We start from the raw sequence: 17201 nt of genomic DNA, 5'->3' as shown, positions 1-17201 counted from the left end.
ATCAATTAATGTCTTGTGAACTAAACGTTTTGGAGTTGTAATGTTTTATTTGGAATTGTAATTGTCGGCTATAGACGTGCTTGCAAGAGTGCTAATTAAAATGCGGTTGGCTGTAAGAATTGAATTACATAATGTGGAAATGGGATTCCTATAGCTACATAGCATACACAACATACACAGCATTCTATAAATTTAAAAAGTATTATGTAGCGCGTCTATCAGTGCGTCTATATACGCGTATGTCTATTCAGGTAGCGTCTATTTGCGCGTCTATAAAAGCGTCTATAAGACCATTTATAAATACGTTTATACATGCGTTTAACGATGCGTCTGTGTGTTTTTTAAAATTTTTAGCAGAGCGTCTATTTACGCATCTATATGCATGTCTATACGTGCATCTATCTGCTATATAGACGCGTCGTTAGATGCGGGTCTCTAAACACGTAGATAGAAGTGCAAATAGACACGCCCGTAAGTTTTTTTTTAGTTCAGTAAACGTGTCTGTGTGTGCGTCTATGGATGCTTTGTCTTGTTGTGATACCGCACACGACTTATCATACATAAATGACACATATTATCGTCCACCCATACAAAAACAAAATATTCCTCATTTGTTTTACACCAATGCAGCAAAGGACATTCACAACAAAGAAGTATTCGAACTACTTCTAGGGGAATCTCATATTCTTCGAGCAAATGACAAAAAACATAAAACATGTAACAAGAAAGTTGTTTCACCACAAGACCCAAAGAACACAGGAGGGTTGCACAAAATACTACATTTGAAAAAAGACATGATAAACTTCTCAACACAAGAAATTCAACACAACACAATTTAATCACTCAACGTATGAGCTTACTTCACACATTGATGGCATACTTTTAGACGAAAGCTTGTTAAGCTCAACCATACTTTATCTTCAAGAATTGCATATGAAGCCATCAAACACACTTCACTTGCCAGGGTTCATATGTTTGCAAAATACAACTGGTGCAGGTATTGCGACATGCCGTCGCAAAGACCTCCACTTACTAGAACAAAATCATATGAGTAAAGATGGTTGCGAATGCATGCTCTCAACATTCGAGAACAAAAGCGTGGAAACAATAGCAATAATCAATGTATACAATTCACCATCAGCAACATACTCAACACTTACTTATTGTCTTGAAAATAATCAATGTATACAATTCACCATCAGCAACATACTCAACACTTACTTATTGTCTTGAAAGTCTTCTACAAACATTACAACCAAACATAAAAACAATAATCATTGGAGACTTCAACATCAACAATACCAACTCCAACAACAAAGCAAAAAGATTGTCAACATTCATGGGACAAAATAACATATGCAACAATGAATCGGATCAACAAAGACCACATTTGGACTAATGTTCGAGGAGAACATAGTATATGTGGGTCTAACTTCATTTATTGGTCGGATAATTCTCGAATTTATAATAACATTCAACTACCTTAAAGGCAGGCAGGCCACTTTGAATGTAATTCATCTTGTTCTCCTTGCCATAGTGGCGTTCCAAAGCATCGAATAGATCCTTGTCGTAATACTCGTTTTGCCACTGATCCACAAAACGGTGGATTGATTATCCCAGTGAAGACGATCCCTTGCAGCCCAGTTTTCCATTGGCCCTCCCCTTCTTGGCCGCCTTCCTGGGAGGATTCGAAGCCCGTTCTGGAATTGAAGCTGAGGGCATCGTGGATGACCTGCGTTCGGGAGGCGAAGGCTTAACTGGACGAGCAGAGTTGCGTGACGACGAGGAGTTCTCCACCTTATCCCATGGATTGCTGTCAAACGTCCGTGTTTGGTAGAACTCAAGCGGGAGCCGCGAGTCAGGCACAAAGTCTACGTTCTCCTCCGCTTCAGGCTGGCTCTCTGCGTTCAGGTCCATGCGATTACGCAATTGTGTCGATGGAGAAGAGAAATTGCGGGGAGGAAGCCGGAAGAGGTGAGGATGCGTTGCAAGCAGAGATGGAGGAAACAACGCTGCAAGCAGGGGAAGGGTTGAGGCAGAATTAGGTCGGGAATTTCTTGCCTCAGATCGATCTTGCCTTCATTGATTTGCTCCGAACCTTCACGCAGATCCTCTTCTCGGAAGGGTCTTGCAAGCATTCTTGCTAATTTGCCGCATTTTAGATCGGCAGCCTAAGAAGATATGCCTTATACACCTTTTGATTCCTCTAAGGCCTCTCATGTCGTGTTCATCAGCCATCGTGGAATAGAAATGAAGCGTGGGTCTGCAGATTGTCTTTACCATTCTCTCAAGAGCCGTGGGATCAGTGCATTTCTAGACCTGGAGGAGCTTCCCATACGAGATGACGTTCGCCCGTTCATGCTAGAAGCTGCTAGGAACGCAACCATTCAATTGTCTATCTTCATTAAAATGTACGGAAGCTCGCACTGGTGCCTGAAAGAGCTCGTGATTATGATGGAGAGTAAGCGGAATCACCACGGCAAGGTGATTCCGGTTTTCTATGATGTTAAGCCGGAAGAATTGCGGATGGAAGACAATGGGCCGTTTGCACAGTATTTCGAGGAGCATTTTGCAGGACTTCAAGCACGACGAGGAAGATGTGAAGCAGTGGAAAGATGCTTTGGAGAAGGCCTCTTGGCTTGAGGGCTTCCGGCTGGACACCTAACAAGTTGAATTCAGCTTTGTTTTTGCATCGATGTTTTCTTCCGGCTGAGCTGATTTTATCTAATTAACCGCAAATGTTTTAACGAAAGGTCCGGTACGATTGGTACTCACATATATGCGTTGCTCTCAATGTGCAGACGTCAAGGGGCGTTGATCGAAGATCTCACAGCGAAGATAGGGAAGGAGATATATGAGCACGTTTCCGTGGGTCAGGTAGTGCCTAAAGAGATTGGGTTGGACGCCAAGGTCCATGATGTCGTGGAGCGGTTTCGTTTGCAGGAGGAGGAAACTGTGTACTTTCTTCTGCTTTGAGGTATGGGTGGCATTGGCAAGACCACTCTTGCACGAGCTATTTACCACCGTCATCAGAAGGACTTCGAAGGAGCCAGCTTTGTGGAGAATTGCAGTGGCGAGAAAGCGGTTCTAATTCGAGATCGCCTTCTAAAGATTTGCTGCTCGATAAGAATGACATGGCGGACGATATTGCAAGAGGGCGCCAATGTTTACAGGATGGCTTGAGGAAGAAGAAGGTTTTGATCATATTAGATGACATGATGAATGACTTCGGTTCTGTTCAGAACATTATAGATTTGACATGTCTTTGCCCAGGAAGTCGAATCTTGGTAACATCTAGGGACCAAAGAGTATTTCCTCACAAAAGATTGTTCTCCCATGTCTTCGGGGCTGAGCGATACGAGCTACCACTGATGGGCTACAATGAGTCCCTGCAACTTTTCTGTCTTCACGCTTTTGAAAGGCCTTTTCCAGATCCCGATTTCTTAGAAGCTAACAAGAAAAGTTGTGGAAGCTTGCGATGGGCTTCCCCTTTCCTTGGAGGTGCTTGGTCGCCATCTTAGCACCATGGGAGAAAAAAAGGAATTGTGGGAAGAAGCTTTGAACAAGCTAAGGCGGAACAAGTACAAGGGCATATCGGGCAGGCTGATGATTAGCTACGAAGCTCTAGATGAGGATGAGCAGCAAATGTTTCTAGACATAGCTTGCTTCTTGATCGGAGAACACGAGGAGAGTGCAAAATACTTTTGGGTAGATTCATGGAGAAGTGATCTAAATACGCTGATACAACGGTGTCTAGTGAAGGTGGATGAAGACAAGCGCCTGACTATGCATGATCACCAGAGGGACTTGGGAAGAGATCTCAGTATAGGGACACGGCTGTGGAATGATGAGGACGTGCAACGATCGTTAACCAATATATTTTTCCTGTTTTCAGCAAAATCCACATTGGTGTTACAAGGAAGTGACTTTGAGAGCAATTAGGATCCGTCACCTGAATAGCATATTATGCACTGCAGCATGATAGTATGAGCAGACCGAATTATGAGCAAGGAGGCCCTTATCACGTGTCCCAAAGAGGAATGAAAGGAAGTGAAATGATGGTCGGTGTTCGTTGTGATCATGATTCATGATACTACTGTTAAGAATGAACTCTTTGTGATGGTCTTCATGATTGCAGGGTCTTGATCAAATCCGAGGGCTCGCCACTTCCTTGCCTTCGTTGGATGCATCTGTACTTGCCAAGATGCGATCGTTGCAGCTCCTTTTCTTAGATGGCACAGTTTTGAATGGTGACTGCAATGGAGTTAAGCTCAAAATTAGGTGGCTGAAGTGGTCGGACTCTGCTGTGCCTTGGAGTTTATAGAAAGGTTAGATTTGTAACTAATTTGAAGCACCTTGATGTTAATAATCTGGATGCTTTGAGCTGCCTAAATTGAAATATTGCGTCTTCTTTTGGGGATTTGCAAGCGCTTGATTAAGTCTTCTTTTGGCAGGCTTATGAAACTCTGGACCCTTGACATTGACAATTGCACTTTTCGCCCTTGTTCATTTGACATTGAAGTGGATGAGAAGTTTATTGAGCTGCGGGAAGGTGTTGGCTTTTTTGAAAAGCTAGGGCACGGGAATGCTGGTTCTTTTGAACGTTTGGAAGAGTTGGATGCATCCAAGTTCGAAATCACCAAGCTACCTTCTTCATTTGGGCAGCTGAAGAGCCTACAAGCATTTAGCATTACTCAGTGTGACGTGCTGAAGGAATTGTCCGAAAATTTTGGCTCTCTTGAACATTTGGAAGAGGTCGAAGTATACTTGTCAGGAATCGGCAAGCTTCCTTCATTTGGGCAGCTGAAGAGGCTACGGGTGCTTAGCATTAATCAATGTGAGAATCTAAATGAGCTGTCAGAAGATTTCGGCTCTCTTGAGACTTTTGGAAGAGTTGGATGCATCTGACACAGCAATCACCAAGCTCCCTTCTTCATTCGGGCAGCTGAAGAGGCTACAGGTGTTTAGCATTAATGAATGTGAGAATCTAAATGAGCTGTCGGAAGATTTTGGCTCTCTTGAGAGTTTGGAAGAGTTGGATGCATCTAACACAGCAATCACCAAGCTCCCTTCTTCATTCGGGCAGCTGAAGAGGCTACGGGTGTTAAGACATTCATTATTGTTTGGAGCTGAAGGAACTGCCGGAAGATTTTGGCTCTCTTGAGAGTTTGATACTCTTGGATGCATCTAACACAGCAATCACCAAGCTCCCTTCTTCATTTGGGAAGTTGAAGAGGCTACGGGTGTTTGACATTAGCGGATATAAGAATCTAAAAGAGTTGCCGGAAGATTTTGGCTCTCTTGAAAGTTTGGAAGAGTTGAATGCATCCTATGTAGAAATCACCAAGCTCCCTTCTTCATTCGGGCAGTTGAAGAGGCTATGGGTGTTTCACATGCAAGGGTGTGCAGACTTGGAGGAGCTGCCTGAAGATTTTGGCTCTCTTGAAAGTTTGGAAGAGTTGGATGCATCTCAGATAACAATTGCCAAGCTCCCTTCTTCATTTGGGCAACTGAAAAGGCTATGAGTGTTTCGCATTAAAGCATGTATAGACTTGGACCTATCAGAAGATTTTGGCTCTCTAGAAAGTTTGGAAAACTTGGATGCATCCTTCTCAGCAATCACTAAGCTCCCTTCTTCATTCGGGCAATTGAAGAGGCTACTGGTGTTTCGCATTGAAGGCTGTTGGAAGCTGGAGGAGCTGCCTGAAGATTTTGGTTCTCTTGAGAGTTTAGAAGAGTTGTATGCATCGAACTCAGCAATCACCAAGCTTCCGCCTTCATTCAAGCGGCTCAAGAAGCTACGGCTGATTAAAGGGCTAAAGGACTTTGCTGGAAACTGTATTTTTTACGGAATTCTAACAGTATATGGAGGAACATGGTCTGAGAGAGAGAGAGAGAGAGAGAGAGAGAGAGAGAGAGATGCCATTATTAATGTCCACCAAGACTCAATTGGTTTTATGAGACAAGGGATGACCTTTTTATCAATATACAACTTCTAGCTCTAGTATAGCTCTTCATGTGCATTAGTAGATCTAGTGAAGCAAAGAAGCTCTAGCTTATGTTTATTCAAGTCTTCATGATGGTTGCCATAGCTATCAATCATAGGTCTTCATGTGCATTGGTAGATCTAGTAAAGTAATGAAGCTCTAACTTATGCTTATTCAAGTCTTCGTGATGGTTGATATTTTTAGATCCTTAGGTATCCTAGTCTATATTCCACACCAATTGATTTGATGAATTAGTGGGTACAGGTAAGCCTACAACGGTAGTACAATCTACACTACTTGGTTGTCATGTGAGATCTTGAGATATATTAATCTGTAGCCTATGTAATTCCTGGTTTGTTACATCTTCATTGAAATCAACTTGTAGATTGCATTGGTTTCTCTTTTTGTTGAATCTTCATGAATGTTAGTTTGTAGCTTATGTCTTTTTTGGGTTGTGTCATGAAGCTTAGCTTACGTCCAATGTTTCATTTCAGTAGATCTTCATGTATAGCTGCAGCAGTTTTTGGTGGTGTTAGATCTTTAGATGTGGTAGTGCAGTTCGTTAAATTTCTCCATAACTTCAATTTTTTTTTGCATTGGTCTTGAAACCTTGTTAAATTTCACTGCAGACATTGTTTGTGGAGTTCTTTTATACTTTAATCCTATTGACTTTTAGTTTTTTGTTTTTGTTAGACTTTTGGCTATATTAATTATGTTAGTCAGGTAGCTTTAGTTGCAATATATTCAATGATACATTGATGGCTAATCTTCGTAATGGCCATAGCACTTGTTTGAATATTTCTTGTTTCCATTAGTTATCTTAGCTGGTTACCTTTACTCGCATTACCTTTTAAAGATCCGATTTGGCTATTCTTCATAATGGATACACCACTCCTCTTTGAGTTTTGATTCGTGTTGCTACAGGTTGTGACAAAGCTTTAATTATGAGTAAGCAATACAACATGTCAGGTAGGGCCAAGAACTATGTGTATTCCTTAAAACTTTCTTTGAAAACATTGTAGTTTGTTTAAACATTTAAGTGGTTACTTCATGGAGATTCTTACACACTTTATGTATTTGCATCATAGTTTCAATGTTATGAGGTGAGTTTGGGATGCTCAATTTTTTGGAGAGACAATTGGCTAGTTCACAAGTACACATTCATGATAGAAATGCTGAAGTTGTTCAAGCAATTCATGAAAGGTAACATGTTAGTGCCCATGGAGAATCTAATATTCGATGGAGTAGTTAGCTTTAGTTTTGAAGTAGATCGAATGACTACATCTGGTCAAGGCCCTTGGTTTTGAAGACTAATAAATTGTTGAGGTGTATGTTCTCAAAAGTGACTTCTTTTCTTCTAGCTTAATATATATTGGGGTTACATTAACTCAAATTGAATCCCATGGTTTTGCATGGGTCAATATGCTAGTCACTATGGCGATAAAGTGCTATTGGAATAGTAACTCAGTCACATTTTGATGCTTAGGTTTGTTGCCTCAGGCTTATCTTGAACTATTTCGAAGAGAGTAAAGCCTGAAGAACCCACTGCTAAAAGCTCCAGTACTGAGTCCTCTGTCGGACAGACAGACATCCACAGATTCTACGGAAAACATAGTAATGGCTGCTGGTATTGTTGCTCTATTCCAGGTGGTTGGTGGAATCTTCGTACCAATACAAAGCCAAAGGAGGAGAAGAAGAGTAATCTGGAGAATGTCTTTACATTTGCTGTCTGTTCTCGTAGCTGGTAGATTGGGGCATAAAGATGTGCTGTTTTACTTATCTTCTGTCAGTGTATGCTCTTCTTTTGAAGCCATGATTTCGACATTTGCATTTTTGTACGCTGATGGCATTTTCTGGCCAGATTGGCTTGGCTTGGTATTTCAGTCTTTGTAAGATCCAACGCTGATCATGGTACTAATGAACGGCAAAGCTATGAATGAGTCAAATGGCTTTAGCCTCTTTACCTACCATCATTGGATGGGCTCTTTTGTCTCTGACCATTGTTATTGGTGGAACCTTTGAGCTACAATTGGTATGCATATTCTGTATGGATTCAAGCATCCCAGCATTGTGCCCATGGTCATAATTTTTTCACATGAGGTTCTCTGCCTAAATATATATATTTATTTATTCACATATGTGTGTGTGTGCATGTGTTACATGCGCATTTGTTTCAAAAGCATGTTTGCAGGTGGGGGGTGAGTGCATGTGGGTGTATGAGTGGAATACGTGTTCACTTGCGTGCACACGTGGCTGCAAGGATATTTCTAGGTGCTTGCTTGGGAGTGTGCCTAGGAGACTTGCTTGAACTCAAATGCATGCTAAATGGTCTGATTGGGCAGTGCCTGTGGTGAATCATAATGGTGTATGCTTTTACTGAGCATTTTGTTCCATTGACAATATTCAAACATTTGGGATGATGGCTACAAGACCAATACTCTTATTGACCCTTTCTTGTGCATCAAACTTTTAACGGAGGGCAGACCAAAAGTGTCCTTAGCATCAAACTTTTAACGGAGGGCAGACCAAAAGTGTCCTTATCATGAGTTTTTTTTTTTGTGATGCTTTCCTGCACATAGCAATTTGACAGTCTACCTGACCATTATATTATGCATCATCTTCTTTGTATCCTTATTGCCAGCTTGCCCTTTTTCCACCTTTGTGGCATTCTTGACATGACGTCTTGTGTTGTGCTGTTGATTGTTGACATATCACTAGGAATTTTAATTATGAATCTTTGTGGAAGAGAACAATATTTGAATTTGGTTCTTGAGATAGTGGATGAGATCATGGAATTCTGGTTGTGGCATCAGTAGTCTTGATCATGTTTGCATGCATTGTTTATATGTCATTGCACTGTAATATTGCCAGACGTCAGGTATACCCCATTCCACTGCTCCACTCTTTTCACCACATCCTCGCCAAAGGAAGCAATTAAGAATCTTGAAAATGGCAAAGCTAAGGATCAGAGCTTGGCCTTCAGCCAAGTCATTCAATGAGGCCTTCTGTATGAGCTTTAGACTGACCAGAGGACATGTGTAATTAGTGAGATTGGAGAGGCTCTGCTCCTTTGCCTATTTTTCAGCATGTGCATTTCTTATTTGTCTCCTTTGTCAAACTACCGACAGTAAAAGCAGGAGCCTTTCTAAGAATGGAGATTTGAGGGGATTTGATTTGAGAGACTACAGGCCCTTGGGAAAACATGAACTCCGTGTGATATAATACTCCTAGAGTTTCTTGTGTGACCTTAAGACACAGCTATGTCATTTCAGATCATCACGTACTAAGAGTTTGAGAGTATGTCACGATTTCGTGAGTGGATAGAGGCAACCATGCCCTCTTCGCCATCTATTCTTGCAGTTGATGGTGATGAGAGAAATAGGTACTTTCGTGCTACCAAATGGTGCTACTCCTAGGCATGCCCATTGATCATCTCCCTCCATACCAGTTTTACTTGGATGCACCCACTCTCCATTTGACACAACAGGAGGTCCACAGGATCATTCAGTATGAATCGTGGCAAGGTTATACCCAACAGACTTGGGTGTTTCTAATGCAGCCTCATGCCACTAAGATGGCATTTTACAGAGAGGAGTTCTTCCTTAGATAGATGACAAGTTTATCCAATCATGACTGTACATGTAGATTCATCTCTCGCATGCAATGGATAGCCATGGGTCAACTCTGTACCGTAGATTCCATATCTAGATAGGACGAGAGGTTGATGCCATATAAATCCCCACAGTTGAGGCCTTCTACCTTATGTAGCATGTAGGAGGTTGAGATAGATTTTGGGGCAGGTAACATTGCCAGTTTGAGTAGGGCTATTTTCAAAGAGTTTTTGACCACTGAGACCAACGACGTGTTGCTCTTAGCTCAGATGATTCAAGCGCACACTCCTGTGACCTCTAGGACCACAGTAGTGTGGATTACAGATGATTTCTTCATAGGAAAGGAGCCCACAATTAGTGGCAACCATCAAGAACACAAACCTAAGCTTGACCTTTAGACACATCAAACCACGATGAGGAGATACATGTGACTAGGGAGCAGACTATTAGAGGTAATGTCCACTAAAGCACTGCCTTCTATGGAGGCAGTGTTAACAAAGCTTAGAATCCAAAGCGAGAAGACAAAAAAGGCACAATTTTAATGGAATCCATGCGTGCGCGCGTCGTGCATGATATATGTATATGTATATGTGTATATGTATATGTATATATATACGTATATATATGTATATATCTATATATCTATATATATGATAAAGTGGGAAGAGAGAGAGAGAGAGATAGAGAGAGGCGTGCACATGATATAGATACCTATACAATAACTTGTATTCTAAGGAAAATAGGAATATATACATGGATCCCTTAGGGCTAAAGTTAGGGTTAAGGGTTTGTCTCATAACCCTATGGTGCAATTTACACCATTCTCAACACTCACTCTTAAATTGCATTACATAAGAAGAGGGTGCTTTACAAACACAAGTTTTATAGATGCTCCAAATACACATGGTAGAATCTGTATCCCGCGATGATGTGCCATAGCATCCATCAATTGCAGATCTTAGACAATAGTGACCCGAGCAAGTGCTTACATGATAGAGGTGGGTTAGACACCTCTACCTCCCCTACTTGGATTGAGGTATTTCAAAATTTAGATAAAAAAGAAAGAAAGATGTATTTATGTCTTTTGGAGGCCTCGCGGGGTCAATGAGACATAGTAAACTAAAAAAAGAGTAACCTAGTGGGGCTAAGCAAAGGACACACTAGGGCCTTGCTATGCTAAGCTAAGAAGCTCAAAAGATCATACTCAAAAACTCAAAACTAGAATTCAAGATACAAAACCAAGTATTGTGGTGGCTCTCCGGTGAGTTGCAAAAATATCTCGTATCCATGTCTATTGAGTCGTCACTTGTAGTGGGGGGCGTGGTCTTTGTGAGACTTGTATTCAGTGGGCCATATCAAGAGTGACACTTAGCTCTAACGATTCCCTCTAGGCTAGAGTCTCTGTGTCTCTGCCTCCACAGCTCCACGCGTCTCTTTCTCTGTGTCCACTCTGCTCTCATGTCAGCTAGCTCATCCTCCTCCACTCCACTATGTCCTTGCGTTGCCTCAAATGCATAAAAGTCTATGACATGTCTCTGTGCTCGGTCAATCCTAATCTCCTACGGTGCTGTCATGTGTTGCTACTGCCTGATCTGCCTTAGCGGAGTCTCTCTATTTGTCACATCTCAATTAGGTAGAGGCCAACACAAACCAGCCATGAAAGTGGATCAGTTGATTGAGAGAGTGGCCCAAACCTGTGCCCTTCCTTAAAGAAGCAATGGTATCATCCCCAGATCTCAAAATAGATTGGGTAGCTACATAGGAAATGCTCCTCTGTCTCCACTTGCTCCAATGTGCATAGTCTAGATATTTGTTTCTCTTTGGGTGTGCTTATAGCTAATGGGATGAGACACACATATAGTTAATGGTAATCGTCAAACTCCCATGTCCTCTAGGTATTAGGTCGGATGATCACTCCATCCTTTGATACTCTCAAGAAGCGGTTGCGGTAGAGCTGGATCTTGGTGGGAAACTCCTGGTTCCCACCCAAGTCCATAGTGTATAGAGATAGAGTAGATCTAACCGTATGATATGGTTGATCTCATCTCATGGGATCAGGGAGTCTAGTGCATCCAAGCTTTATTGAAGGGGGGGAGGTAGGTCCATCTGAATGCCTTGACTGGCAAACCATTTGGATACCCATGCATACCATACTATGTTGAACCCTCTATCTGCTAGTCTCTCGTGAAGAGTTGAGTGTCTCTGTCTAGATCTAAAATGTTTTCATCTAATTCCTATGTAAATAAAACCAAGTCTGCAGCACTACATTACTAAGAAAATACAAGAACATAAAATTTGCATCTCTAGAGTTATACTCCAAATCAAATCAAATTTTATTTTTGTTGTTTGAACTTGTAATATTACATTGGGTAAGGTTATTGCCACCTTTAAGTATGACTAGCTCAAGACATTTTATCCATTGGATGCATCTTTTTTATTATTTATCATTCACTCAACATCCTTTATAGACTCTCCTTTCTTCTACATTGGGGTTGACCTTACCTTCCAAAGGTTTTGTTGCTTTTTCTAATGGCATGGAGGAATTTGAAGATACCAAAAAAAGCTATGAGGATGCATCATTGCAGCTACCTGCCACAAATTTGACATCTCTTTATAGGGTGTCCTTCTAGCACGAGTGTTGTTCTATCCATTCAGCACGTTTTATTTGTATCAAGAAGTGCAAGGGTCAAGTACTCAATGTTCCAATCCTTGTATGAAGATAGTTTCAAAAACATAGAATTTCCAAAGTGGTTCACACGTCCCTTATATGGACAAGATGGTATTTCTATTATTGCACAGCCTACATATTCCCTCCAAACCATTACTAGTTGTTTGAACATTGCTTTCAGACCAATCTTGTCATGTTTGACGTGTGGGTGAATTTTTTGCATGTAGTTTGTCCCCACACTATGAAGAATGGTAGTTCTTTTTTAGCAACAACTGATTGGAATAATTCAATTTGGGAATGCCTCCCTTCCACAAAACGAGTGTTTCTTTTCAAACATGATATGTATAAATGTCATTCGACATTAAATCTTGGGCACTATGGATCAAATCAACCAACATGGTCATTTTGGAGCTCATCTCTACATGGAGGTCATGGACTCAAAATGACATGGTTTCTCATTTCATTAAAGATTTGATATGTAAGTGATTGGAAATGGTGAGAACATATAATCTTGCATAAGGTAAGCGATTATAATTGGTAACAAAAATAAAAATGGAACTTTGTATACCACAGAGTTACAAAAGGATGTATATCTTAGGATTTATTAATATATGTTCCATACTCATTCAACAAAACATCTCCCAACTCTTTTTATACCTCTATGTTGATGTGAGTGATTTGAACGTGCACATCATATTTTAACCCTTGTATGGAATTGGGTCCTATGTTCTATGGGCTGAATTTCCAAATCCTCAATCCACGTATCCACTATATTTTCCACATGGTCCTCTTTTTTGGGCCCATATTTTTTAGTCCACGAGCTAATGATGAGCTTGACATTGATTTCTATTATCTCTCTCATCATGGCATCAAGGTCTTGTTGAGTAATGGGGTGTCCTGGTCTTAGCTCCATGTCAAACTCTTTCGGGATCTCTACTAATGGAACATTTGCAATGGGTCCAATTTGGTTTGTATTCAAGCCTACCCACTATTGAAACTATACATTCTTTTCTAGAAGAGTGTTAGGAAGTCCTACTTTGAGGAAAAACTACTTTCAAGAGGAGTGAAACATATCCACCTTATGACACAACAAATGATGTGCTCCTCTCTCTTCAAGAGGGAGTCCATGCATGATAGGTTTCCCTATTTGAGCCTCTTAGTGGCATAGATACCTACTTGGGGGAGAATTCCCTCTAAGGAGAAGTGAGCATACACTTTTTAGCTCCATGTCAAACTCTTTCGGGTACTCTACCAATGGAACATTTGCAATGGGTCCAATTTAGTTTGTATTCCAATGTCCGAATTTGCCATTGGATGGCAATACTCTAGACTAGATTTTCGTATCCCTCTCCTAGTCCATTCAAAATGACTTGAACCATTTCTGCGAGGTTCATAGTCTCTCCTGCTGCTGCAAGTTGATTGTTGTAGTCTTTCATGTAGAGTACATAAGCATGACCGGTTTCACTGCTATTGCGAAAACTTTGGTTGATCTGGTTTCTCAGGGTGAGAATCATGGATGTGTTCTTGGACTCGTAGAGAGCTGCGAACATATCCCATGCTTCTTTTGATGTCTTGACTGTATTGAGCTGTCCTCTCGGGGGGGTCACTCATCATATGTAACCCTATCACGTGAGTTCAACAGAAGGATATTTTTTATTTCTAAAATTTATAGAATTAAATATACATAAGGGACTATTTAAAATAGTTTTGGGAAAAATTTACAGATTTGTATAGAAAAGGGGTATGTTTTATTAACAAAATCTTTTACAGATAAGGGATTTTAAATATAGGCCTTGAACGCACGTGATATAGAGGGTTTATACATAGTGACCCCCCCGAGGCTGTCCTAGCATGACATCTTGCACATTCTGCTTGATCAGGTGATAGGCGTACTTGTCTTTCTTATCCCATTCTGCTTGAGCTCAGGCAATGGCAGGATCGGCTACTGGTTCAGAAACTATTTGTGTAGCTGTAGATGCCGTTGCTGGTGTTGTGACAACAGATGGAGTAGAGCTACTGGTGGCTGGATTGTCCAATGGTCTAGGTGTAGACCCATCGACATACTCCCATTTGTCCTGAAGTATAAGAATGGTCTCCATTCAGTATTTCCATGTACCGTAATTGGAGTTGTCTAACTTAGCAGATGCCTCTAAATTGAGGTTACTAGTCATAGACATTGTGCAAGAAATGTACTCAAAAGTGTCATGAAAATCTTTGTATGAATCAACTGCAAATACACTGACTATGCCAAGTGAAATGTCTGAACCATCCGTGAAGATAGAACTGCAATATATAAAATCTGATCTGTATTACAAGGCTTGTGGCAATGATGCCGGGAATAGCCAAGAGGCTTTACAAGGCTGAAATGATGTGCACAATGCTGTGAGATAGCCGAATAGGCTTTACAATGGTGGCATGTGTGTGTGAAATCAAATGCTATCTGCCCACTAAAACAATCTGCAATGCCTCTGAACTCTGAAGTCTGCTCACTAACTTGATGAACGTAAGGTTTCAGGTAATGTAATGATGTGAAACCGTATGTGAGTGTATGGACTGACTCCGAGTAGGTACTAGTTGGCAATTTCGGGCATGGCTTAGATTGGCAACTTGGGGAAATTCAAAGCGTCCCCTCTATGGCGATCTAGTCTACTCTGATCTAGATCTAAACCAATCGTCGATCGATGAAAGAATAGCAAACAATTCCTTTTCTTTTGTTCTTTTTAAGTGGTGGGTCAGATGTGTCGATGTAGAGGCAAATGTGCGTGAAGGAAGTGGTTTTGTTGGCGAGGCTAAAATGTGAGTGTAACTTGCACTGAAATGTGTGCATGATGTGACGAGCGCATAGAGCACAAAAAAACAAGCGACTTTCCTTTTTGGAGTGCCCTCAAATTCTTCCTGGATCAAGAGATACGACTTGATCTAGGTGGAGAGGCAAAAGGAGTGCAAATGTGCTCAATGATGATGTGTCATTGTGAGTCACATGCAGTGATAATGTGGCACTGTGCTTAGCAAGAGGTGAGCCAGTGGAGCCTGTGCTGAGGTGGCAGGAGTGGTCACATGAAGTGACTATGGAGCACTGTGAGTGCCTGGAGAGGTCAGTGCTGACTGAATAGCTGAGGTGGCACTACTGATGATGTCAGCAAGGTGACATGGCAATGATGATGTGACACTGATGACATGTCCCTAACGATGTGGCAAGTGATATGTCACTGGTGACATGGCAGTCGGTGATGACATGGTAGTCGGTGATGATGTGGTTGATAAGTCTAACGTGGCACTTGCTGATGTGGCAATGGATAAGCTGCCACATGTCAAATGGGTGACGTGGTAGATTGAGGATGATAAGGTTGCCACGTGGCAATCTTTGGACCAAACCTTAGGATGTGGTGGCCTTGACCTGATGATAAGCTATCCTCCACATGTCTCCTTCGTGGAGATCAAAATCTGCCACGTGTCAGATTATGCCATTACCGGAATCTATCAGAGATTTCGTCTGTGTAAAAATTCCGTAAAGTCGTGGGCTATGGAGGCAGAGCTCGTTGAGCAAGGCCCATCGTCTCCATTGGACTGCTCGTCGATGGAGCAACACTTGCTGAGCGTGGAGTGGCACTGTAGAGTTTGGTTGTTCGTGTGGCTGGAGATGCTTGCTCTGGAAAAGGAGATCGTGAGTGTTGGGCTTTCGCGTTAGACCCATGGAGAGGTTCCAGTGAGCAGGGAGCCTTGGAGCTCTTGAGTGTTGGCAGGAGGCACTTGGAGAGGTAGCAGACAAATGCATAGGCCTGTTGAGGGAGCGTTGATCATGACTGTGTTGGAGCGGCTGTCGGTCATTTTATTGCTGGCGTCACCTGAGACAAGGAGCTGGAGCTATGAGTAGATCTGCAGAGATGGGTCGTGGCTGGACAAGAAGACTCCAGTGCCTGGAGATGGTTGTTGATCGTCGCGGGAGCCCTGAGAGTTACGCTTGGGAAGCCTTGTGGAAGGTGATGGAATTAGCCACGTTGTCATAGTAAGATGGTTAGGAACCCAGCGAGCAGCTTGGTCGTGAGTCAGTGCAGCAACGCGGCTGGCTTTGGAGCTATGCTTGTTGCAGAAGAGGGAGTTGTGCCTTAGGAGCCATGGGCATGTGTCAAGGCTTAAGTTGCTTGCAGGTGGATGGAGGCAGCTCGTTTGTTGTGCCGTTGAAGCCGATTGGTGGAGTTGCAAGGAGCCTAGTCGTTGAGGAGCTTGCGAAGAGGCTAGTTATAGCAATGGAGAAGGTCATTTGTAGTGATGCAGAGGCTCACTGTTGTAGGGAGTCGACCTCTTGTGCTGAAGCTCTACAGTGTCTTGTTTAAGGCTTTTCTCTAGAGCTTTTCTCTCTTTCACTAAAGAATAGAAGATTCACATGAATTGTAATGAATAGACTCTTTCCCTCACAAACCTCTCAATGAACTATAAGCTCTAATCAAAGAATAGAATCTCTCTCTTTCAGTGCTAGAATTCTCTCTATGATGGAAATCTCTCACAAAGTATAGATGGAAATTCTCTCTATCACTCTATGGAAGTGAAATGAACACTCAAGAAGAACTCTCTCAATCTTTCGATCTCTCTCTCTCAAGGATCCCAATGCCTCAGTGGAAGGCAAGGGAGCTCTAATACCATGACAAAATATGAAGAGGGGAGAGGAGAAGAGTGGAGATGATGTGTGGCTCTTGCTTCCACACCTAGAGTATTTATAGATATTGCATTATGCTTAGAGCCATGAATACAAAAGATACGTATTGTCTTCTTGATCCTTCCTTTCCCACACTTTTTCACTCATCCATCCTTTTCCTTACTTTTTTACTCATCCATCCTTTTCACTATGTTATTCTCATTCACCCTTTATATTCTACTTTCCCAAAAATAAAGGGGATACATGCTCAAAAGGTATGGTAGGCATTTAAGTCCTCTACC

The 17201-nt window shown here is 41.8% G+C and overlaps 1 pseudogene; it reads left to right on the top strand.

Moving 5' to 3' along the window:
* Positions 1-1504: 1504 nt before the first annotated feature.
* Positions 1505-6050, top strand: LOC147885839 (disease resistance protein L6-like; annotated as a pseudogene).
* Positions 6051-17201: the final 11151 nt, after the last annotated feature.

This window comes from Dipteris shenzhenensis, chromosome 25 (assembly GCF_047967505.1).
Source record: "Dipteris shenzhenensis isolate YYH24624 ecotype China chromosome 25, Dip_SZ_1.0, whole genome shotgun sequence".
In the NCBI taxonomy this organism is placed as follows: Eukaryota; Viridiplantae; Streptophyta; class Polypodiopsida; order Gleicheniales; family Dipteridaceae; genus Dipteris; species Dipteris shenzhenensis.
Note: the sequence above shows the minus strand (reverse complement) of the source record. Positions and strands in the feature narration are given on the sequence as shown.